Here is a 10,161-nt window from a genome sequence, read left to right as displayed (position 1 = left end):
GCAGAAGGAAATAGGAAATATTACAGAACATGTGGATATGGAAGAGCATTTGATAGCTCTGGGTCTGGTCTTGCTTAAGTTTAAAAGACTGTGGATGGGATCTCATTAAAACCTATAGAATATAGAGAGCCCTAGAACATGGTGGCATGGTGCAAAGACAATAACCTATCCCTCCACATCAGCAAGACGAAGGAATTGGTTGTTGACTTCAGAAGGAGTAGCGGACCGCACAACCCAATTTACATCGGTGGTGCGCAAGTGGAACAGGTCAAAAGCTTTAAGTTCCTCGGGGTCAATATCACAAATGACCTGACTTGGTCCAACCAAGCAGAGTTCACTGCCAAGAAGGCCCACCAGCGCCTTTACTTCCTGAGAAAACTAAAGAAATTTGGCCTGTCCCGTAAAACCCTCACTAATTTTTATAGATACACCATAGAAAGCATTCTTCTAGGGTGCATCACAACCTGGTATGGAAGTTGTCCTGCCCAAGATCGGAAGAAGCTGCAGAAGATCGTGAACATGGCGCAGCACATCACACAAACCAATCTTCCGTCCTTGGACTCACTTTACACCGCACGCTGTCAGAGCAGTGCTGCCAGGATAATCAAGGACACGGCCCACACAGCCAACACACTTTTTGTCCCTCTTCCGTCCGGGAGAAGGCTCAGGAGCTTGAAGACTTGTACGTCCAGATTTGGGAACAGCTCTGTGATAAGACTGCTGAACGGATCCTGACCTGGATCTGGGCCGTACCCTCCAAATATCCGGACCTGCCTCTCGGTTTTGTTTTTGCACTACCTTACTTTCCATTTTTCTATTTTCTATTTATGATTTATAATTTAAATATTTAATATTTGCTATTGATTTGTAAACCAGGGAGCGGGAAGCGCAAAATCAAATATCGCTGTGATGATTGTACATTCTAGTATCAATTGTTTGGCGACAATAAAGTATAAAGTATAAGGAGTGGACATGGAGAAGATGTTTCCTATCATGGGAGAGTATAGTACTAGATGCCACAGCCTCAGAATAGAATGATGTCCCTTTAGAAAAGAGATGAGGAGGAATTTCTTTAGCCAGAGGGTGGAGAATCTATGGAATTTATTGCCACAGACAGTTGTGGAGGCCAAGTCATTGGGTATACTTATATGTTCTTGATTTGTAAGTACAGCAAAGTTTATGGGGAGAAGGCAGGAAAATGGGGTTGAGATGGATAATAAATAAGCCATGATCAAATGGCAAAGCACTAAATGGGCTGAATGGCCTGACTCTTCTCCTATTTCTTATGGGGCTATAGCTGTAACATGAATAGCCTTATGTAAGGAGGAGGACAAAATAACAATGTTCCATTGAGTCAGTAATTACAGGCGAGCAAAATTGAAAGGAAATGCAAACAAGAATGACAAAGCAAGATGCAGGGGTGCAAAAGAAATATCATTAAAAGAAGCACACTATCAGAAATCAGTTGCAAGAGTCTATTTTTGCACAGATTAGAAAGAGCTCAGTCCCAAAAGTAAAAGTGAAATCAGCGGGTGTTCACAGAAAACAATAAAGAGAAATGTATTTTATTCCTGACAGTAACTAACTTTTTCATCTTGGTTACCTGCCTAGCATGATATTCAGGATTTAAGTAATGCAAAGGACTCTGGTGGTTGCAAGTTTGATCAGTTGCTATATGTCAATATCTTGCAGAGTCTGCGAGCCTTGTTGGTTACCTAAGTTACGGTATGCATTCAAATTGAAATTAAATGTAAAGAATAATTCAGTGATAATCCACTGTAACCTACAAAGGCAATTCAGAAAATTCAGAATAATCCAATCTATGTTTCAATAATTAATTACCAGTATGAAATAAAACTCTTTAACAGTGACATTAATCATTATTGGCTCTTTGAGTACTGACAACTGACTATCCTGACAATCTGCATTAATCAGCTGGGTGCAGTGTGATGTGGAGGCGAACCTGAAAACACATCAGAAAAGTAGTGGATACAGCCCAGTCCATGACAAGAAAAGACTTCCTTACCATTGAGCATGTCTACAAGGAGCATTGCCACAAGAAAGTAGCATCCATCCTCAAGGACTCCCACCATCCAGGCCATGCTGTCTTCTTGCTGCTGCCATTGGGAAGAAGGTACAGGAGCTTTAGATCCCACACCACCAGGTTCAGGAACAGTTATTACCCTTCAAGCATCAGGATCGTGAACCAGCCTGGATGACTTCTCTCAACACTGAAAGGATTCCACAACCAATGGACTCACTTTCAAGGAGTCTATAACTCATGTTCTCGGTATTATTTATTTATTTGTATTTGCATAGTTTGTCTTTTTTGTATATTGATCGTTTGTCAGTCTTTGTGTGTAGTTTTTCATTGATTCTGTTGTATTTCTTTGCTCTGCTGGTGAATACTTGCAAGAAAATTAATCTCAGGGTAGTATATGGTGACATATACATTTTTTGATTTTAAAAAGAATTGCTTTGCACTTTGAACTTTGAAGGCAGTGGTATTTCCAAGTGATTGCTGCACATATTTTTTCTCAGTAGGGTTGGGGAGAGGTTTTTAAGCTACGCCTGCCAAATGACGTGGTGGGACACTGCACTGTGGAGCAATCATCTGCGCATGATCTATCAGCTTACAGCTTCCCACTCATGCAGCAGTTTCAATCAAGAGAGCAGTAATATTCCGGGATCATTTTAAAGTTACCATCTCTTTGGAAAGAGCTAAAAGTTCCGATGCTGAGTAACCTTGTTTTCTTTTGCATCAACTAAATACCATTAGAGAAAAAAATATTTACTAGACTCTTGGGGGCTGTAGCCTTCCCAGTGGTTGAATTCTACCAGGGGTTCCCAACCTTTTTCATGCCATAGACCCCTACCATTAACCAAGGGGTCTGTGGACCACAGGTTGGGAACCCCTGAAGTCTGGTGTCAGTGTAGGCCATGTACTGATCACAAGATATTTCAGTTGGCTGTTGCTGTTCAGTCTATTTACTCCTGTTATTCAGAAACAAGAACTAAGGGGTGAAGGAAAGCAAGCATTTGCCACCAGCTGTAAGCTCACCTTTAAGCCCCATCTTAATCTGGAATTATATTGGTTTGCCTTCATTATCGCCAGGTCATATATTCAGGAATTCCCCTATCTAATAGCACTGTAGAACAACTTTTACCAGATAAACTGCAGCTGTTGAAGAAAACAGCTCCCCATCACTTTCTGAAGGATAGTTGGGGATGAATGCTAAATGTTGTCCTTGCCTCTGGTGTCTACATCCCATGAAAGAATTATAAACTATCCACGTCCCTCCATTGCCTACATATTCTGTCTGTGATGCTTGCTTTTGTTGCTTTGAATACCCAGGTCATTTCGAACATGAAAAATAAATCCCTGAATATGATCTTAAACTCTTCTTTGACAACAGGAACCTGTACCTTCCAATCCTGCTTGGCTACCTCTCAGTACAGTGAGACGCACCCTTCCTTCTGTTCTAAGCAAAATCAAATTAATATTTCGACTTACTCTTGCTCCTTTATTCCAAATCTGCCTGGATTTGCCAACTAGTTCAAGTCATACCTAATCATTTGATATTTGTAACAACTATGTTTTAACAGATTTGAGAATTCAGTGTGCTGTTGAGCACCATGTGACATATTGCATTCTGAACTGCAGCTTGATTTTTGCTTCACCTCTGTACTACAAATACTTCCACTAATCCGAAGAAATTGACCTAAAACATTGGGTTCCTACTGCAGAAATTTGGCTCCAATGGCTAAGACAATGAACTCCAACTCAGATTATATAAATGGATCAAATATTAATGAACGAATCCACAGCGTAATGCAGTAGTCAAACCTTTTTTTTTTCCATAGGAGAGTATAGGAGCAATTCACTGTACCCATGTCTAACTAAACTATAACATTCTGCTTTGCGTTCATAGCAGCCGATTTTTGGTGTGTAGAACACTTTTGGAAGTGATTAATAAATGGTACACTGTCGACAATGATAAGTTCATGGCACACTGTTGGTTGTGATTTGCATTTCATGCACTGTTGGTAGGCTGCATCACCATCTGGTATGGAGGGGGGTGCTATTGCACAGGACCAAAAGTTGTAAAATTAGTCAGCTCCATCTTGGGTACTAGCCTCCGTAGTATCTAAGACATCTTCAAGGAGCGGTGCCTCAGCAAGGTGGCGTCCTTTATTAAGGACCCCCATCACCCAGGACATGCCCTCTTCTCATTGTCACCATCAAGATGGAGGTACAGAAGCCTGAAGGCATGCTTCTTCAGGAACAGCTTCTTCCCCTCTGCCATACGATTTCTAAAAGGACAGTGAACCCATGAACATTACTTCACTTTTTAAAATTATTTCTGTCTTTGCACTACCATTTTTAATTTAACTATTTATTATGCATAGACTTACAATAATTTATTTATTTTATTAATCTTATATTATGTATTTCATTGTACTGCTGCTGCCAAGTTAGCAAATTTCATGACAAATGCTGGTTATATTAAACCTGATTTTGATCAGTATATAGTTCACTCATGGTACCAATGTGTTTAGTATACTGTTGATAGTGGTGCACTGATGATGGTGATCAGTATACAGTACACTAGATAATAATTAGAATATGTGCAGAGGTTTATATATGGTAAATGAAGCACATTTATAACATGTCATACACATTTGTAGAGTAGCCTTTATACATCAAGAAATAAAATGCCAACTCAGCAGGTCAGGCAGCATCTGTGGAAAGGAATAAACAGTCAATGTTTTGGGCCGAGACTCTTCATCAGGGTTCTATTTATTGCTTTCCATAGATGCTGCCTTACCTGTTCATTTCCTCCAGCATGTTATATGCGTTACTCTGGATCTCAAGCGTCTGCAGAATCTCCTGTGTTTATTAAATGCCAACTGGCTGAAACAATTTTTCTCTAATCCGGCATAGGCAAGGTCGTTTCAATTCAAATCTTTGATCCAATTTGTTGAGAGACAAATACGAAACATAAATCTTAGATAAAATGGTATTTTAAAATAATTTTTAAACACAGTTTTTTGCATATTCTAAACATGCTGCGACCAAAAGCCTCTGATAACATTAACATGAATTCACCTACCACTTTCTTAATACACTAGCGAACAGGTAATTTAGCATTCCGCAATGCTGCAGAGAGCCATTATATATCTGACTCAAATCTACAAGAGGTCTGAAAAAAGCAGTGTACCATTTAACAGCATATATACAGCTTATGTTGTTGCCTGATTTTACTCACCTCTATAAAACCAAGCAAGTAATGAAAACAAGAATTCAAACCATCAAAAAAAATGTAGTAAACTTTCCAGCTTTAAAATGCTTCCATTGGCTATAAAAACACATGGACAGGCCATAATATAGCCGCTTTGCAAACTTTTTCTGCATTCCTTGGTTGCCTGCCGGATATGCTTTATTAGAGTATTAATGAAGTGTCACTTGTTATTGTTGTAAACATCAATATATTTGATACTCAAATTATTCCATATTATGCTTTTATTTCTATGTTAGCATGGATCAAAGATTTTAATTGAAATTATCTTCGCATATGCCAAATTTTCCCAGAATCTCATTAATTCCGCAAACATAAAGGGTGATTAAATAAACACTCTGTCAAAGTTGAAACTCTGCTCTACTATTGGTAGAATACTGTGAAGTAATGAGAATAAATCACTGCCGATATTAGCAAGATAAAAATAAGAACATTTAAGTACCATTAACAGAATTTAGCACTGCAATGTCCAAAGAATATGTTAAAATCAAGCATTTAAGTACTAAATTAATTACCCGTGTCTCTTATTGCACACTATTTCTTTCTAAATCTAAAATTGCAAATAGTCATGAAAGATATTAAATGTAATATACTGCTTTGAAGCAATATTGACTTTCAAAAAATTATTGTGAGAAAAAACCGCTGCTGATATTACATAAAAATAAGAATATTTAAATGCAATTAACAGAATTTGGTACTACAGTATCCAAAGAATATATATGAATATCATGGGTTTTAAATCCTAAATGAATTACCTGACTCGGTTATTACACAACCTGAAATTCCAAATACATCTGAAAGACATTAAATGCAATACCCTGTTTTGAAATAATACAGATTTTCAAGAAATTTGTGTGGTTTTAAAAGAGAGAAACATTCATATTTGCAAGATTTTTTTGATCAGAGAACTGTTTCAGCTAGTCTGACACTTAATTTCTTGATGCACAAAAGCCATTTTACAAATGTGCATGACACACTAAAAAACATGCTTCATTTACCATATACAAATCACCAACAATAGGAGACTATATACTAATCATTATCAAGTGCACCATATACTGATAACATACCAGTCAATCATAAGACCATAAGATATAGCAGCTGAATTGGGCCATTTGGCCCATCAAGTCTGCTCCGCCATTTCATCATGGATGATCCATTTTTCCTCTCAGCCTCAATCTCCTGCCTTCTCCTCATATCCCTTCATACTCTGTCCAATCAAAAATCTATCAACCTCTATCCTAAATATACATAAAATCTTGGCCTCCGCAGCTGCCTGTGGTAAGAACTTCCACCGATTCACCACTCTCTGGCTAAAGAAATTCCTCCTCATCTCTGTTCCAAAAAGATGCCCCTCTATTTTGAGGCACTATCCTCTGGTCTTAGACTCTCCCGCCATAGGAAACATCCTCTCCACATCCATTCTAACAAAGTCTTTCACCATTCAATAGGTTTCAATTAGGTCACCCATCATTCTTCTTAATCCTGGTGAATACAGGCCCAGAGCCATCAAATGCTCTTCATATGACAAGCTGTTCGATCCTGGAATAACTTAGAGACCCTCCTTTGATCCCTCTCCAGTTTCAACACATCTTTTCTAAGATAATGGGCCCAAAACTGCTCACAATACTCCAAGTGAGGCCTCACCAGTGCTTTATGAAACCTCAACATTACATCCTTGCTTTTATATTCTGGTCCTCTTGACATCACACCTGCCTTCCTCACCACTGACTCAATCTGCAAATTAACCTTTAGGGAATCCTGCACAAGGACTCCTAAGTCCCTTTGTGCCTCAGATTTTTGAATTTTCTCTCCATTTAGAAAATGGTCTACGCTTTTATCTCTTCTGCCAAATTGCATGACCATACACTTCCTAATACTGTTTTCCATCTGGCACTTCTTTACCCATTCTCCTAATCTGCCGAAGTCCTTCTGTAGCCTCTCTACTTCCTTAAAACTACCTGCCCCTCCACCTATCTTCTTATCATCCACAAACTTTACACAAAGCCATCAATTCTATCATCCAAGTCACTGACATATAACATTAAAAAAAGTGATCGCAACACAGGCCCCTGTGGAACACCACTAGCCATCAGAAGCCAACCAGAAAAAGCTCCCTTTATTCCCACTCTTTGTCTCCTGCCAATCATCTACTGCTTTATCCATGCTGGAAGGACATATACTAAATCTGACTGCTCTGATCTAGGAGTGTGACAGTATTGTCCTAGTGGACTCCACAAGTTCCCTACTGGCTTGTACTGATAGATATGCCCACCCTAATATCAGTGAAACCTCTTCCCTTGCAATAAATCTGGCTTAACCATCCTCTCCCTTCCTGATACCTGCCACCTGAAAAACAATAGGAACATTGGCTTTGGTCCAAAGTTATTTGATTCAGAGTTGAAACCAGGAGGGTGCAACATGCCTATTTGAGAGATGCTGCTATTTGAGATTGCATTCATCTTAAACAAAATATGATGCTGGTCTCATATCTGCTCTCCTGCTAGTCACAGCATATGTTGTGGTAAGATGCGAAAAGTTTGAAAGTAAACGAAACGTAGCAAACTTTCCATTATAATATCTCAAACAAACTAAGTCACCTGATTACATGAGAGCTGCTGGTTTCAACTAAAATATGAAGCTACAGTTATTTTATTGCTAAGGCATAGACAGGGAGTTATTTCTCAAAATACTCCATATGTGTTAAACCAAAAAAAATCCATGAAATTACTTTTTCAACCAAGCATTTACTTACTTATTCTTATGTAAAATATAAAGCATCAATATTCAAGCATCTATTGAGTCCAAATAGGAATTTTTGGAATTGTTTGAAAACTATAATATAATGAGTACCCATGCCTCAGCAAGATTGTACACAGTATTGCCCATGCACTTTTTATATTAACTGACCGTAAAAGTGCACTATTGCAATACATGCCAGGACAACTTATTTCATATCCAATTATAAACAGCTATTTCAAAAATATGACAGCAACATTCATTTACTGCGGTCATGGCTTACAGAGTCTCATGCTGAACATGTGCTCATTATTTCTGCAAAAGGAGAATTTGAATTTAATATTGATAAATTCAAGAACACATTTGTGAAGGCCTGATACCCATGGATATTTATTACCATTCTATGTTTTGTTTTGTTAACATTAGAAGATTAAAACCGGATTGTGCTTTTGAACAGCGGGAGTTTATTCAGACTACACAAGAATATAGAATAGTGATTATAAACTTTCAGATGTGACAGGTGAGCATTAAGTCTGACATTTATATGGCACAATGTAATGTATATTAATTCTATACTGAGAGGAGCTACAGGAACCTGAAGACACACACTCAACATTTTAAGAGCAGCTTCTTTCCTTCCTCCATCAGGTTTCTAAGTGGACAATGAACCAGCCCCTGAACACTCCCTCACTATTTTTGCTCCCTTTTCACACTAATTATATATATATTTCTTATTGTAATGTATAATTTTTAATGTATTGAACTGTACTGAATCTGAATCCGAATCAGAATCAGGTTTACTGTCACCAGCACATGCCGTGAAATGTATTAACTTGGTGGCAGCAGTACAATGCAATACATGACAGTAGAGAGAAAAAAAAACAAATTTCACTGCATTTGTCAGCGATATTAAACCTGATTCTTAAGATCCTGACTATTGAAAATAGGGATTGGGATGACTAGAAGAGAGCTAGTGGACCATTTTCAGTTACTTGTATCCTCAAGGTGCTTCCATTAGGTGATTGCACTCATTTTGTGCTTTCCCCCATTGCAACACGGCAACGTTCAGCATAGTTTGGACCCTGTGGTATCATTCTGTCTGAGCATCGTATTGATACCAAATGGGTGAGCTCTTGAAACCATTCCAGCAGCCGCATATCCAGCTTCAGTTTGAATTTCGGCTTGTTTTAAATTCAAAGCATTTGTCTCTGGTCACACGTGTTCATTGTAGTTGAGCCTTTGAAATTCTGTCCTTCTAAAGTTCAAGTCCACAGAAGATATGATTACAGTCTATGTAGCATGAAACCATTGAAAATAAACACACACAACATATGCTGAGCAGCATTCAGATTTCATGAAAAAAGGGATTCATTCTCGTAGTTTTGTGAGGGCCAATTTTCCACCCCCAACACATATTTTTCCTGATTTGATAAGATTAAAGTGTAAATATTTTGAGGACACTGGAAAACGTTGGTCTCGTTAGTGTAAAGGTGTTACCGACATTGGTTTTTAAAAACAATTGTCCCTTATCAATGCAGCAAGTGAAATGATTTATTTTGTCAGGTGTTGTATCACACTCAGTTCCTCCGGCAGCTTAATTTTTGTTCCAGATTCCAGCATCTGCATTATCTTGTGCCTGTATATTTTTTACTGCAATTGCCCAGTTAATGGCAATGAGGACACATTTTAAATAATTGCCAATTCATTTAAATCTGTTTGACTGGGAGTTGGACTTATGTCTAACTCTTACACTCAAGAAAAAAATCATAGATTTTTCAAAAATAAGTTTCCATGATGGTCCAGTGTCCGTTTAAGCCACAAAAGCAACTGTATGTGGAACTGAAAGGGGTGTGCATGATGAATAGTATCAAGTTTGCATGGCATCGGGACAAGTTTCAAAGTTCAAAGTAAATTTATTAACAAAGTACATATATTTCGCCATATACAACCCTGAGATTCATTATCTTGTGGGCATACTCAATAAATCTATAGAATAATAACCATAACAGAATCAATGAAAGACTGCCCAAACTAGGGCATTCAATCAGAGTGCAAAAGACAATAAACTGAGCAAATAAAAAAGAAATAATAATGAATAAATAAACGATACATATGGAAATGA

The sequence above is a fragment of the Mobula hypostoma genome, chromosome 9 (genome assembly GCF_963921235.1).
Source record: "Mobula hypostoma chromosome 9, sMobHyp1.1, whole genome shotgun sequence".
NCBI classification, from domain to species: Eukaryota; Metazoa; Chordata; class Chondrichthyes; order Myliobatiformes; family Myliobatidae; genus Mobula; species Mobula hypostoma.
The sequence above is the reverse complement of the archived record's forward strand: the minus strand, read 5'-3'. Positions refer to the sequence as shown.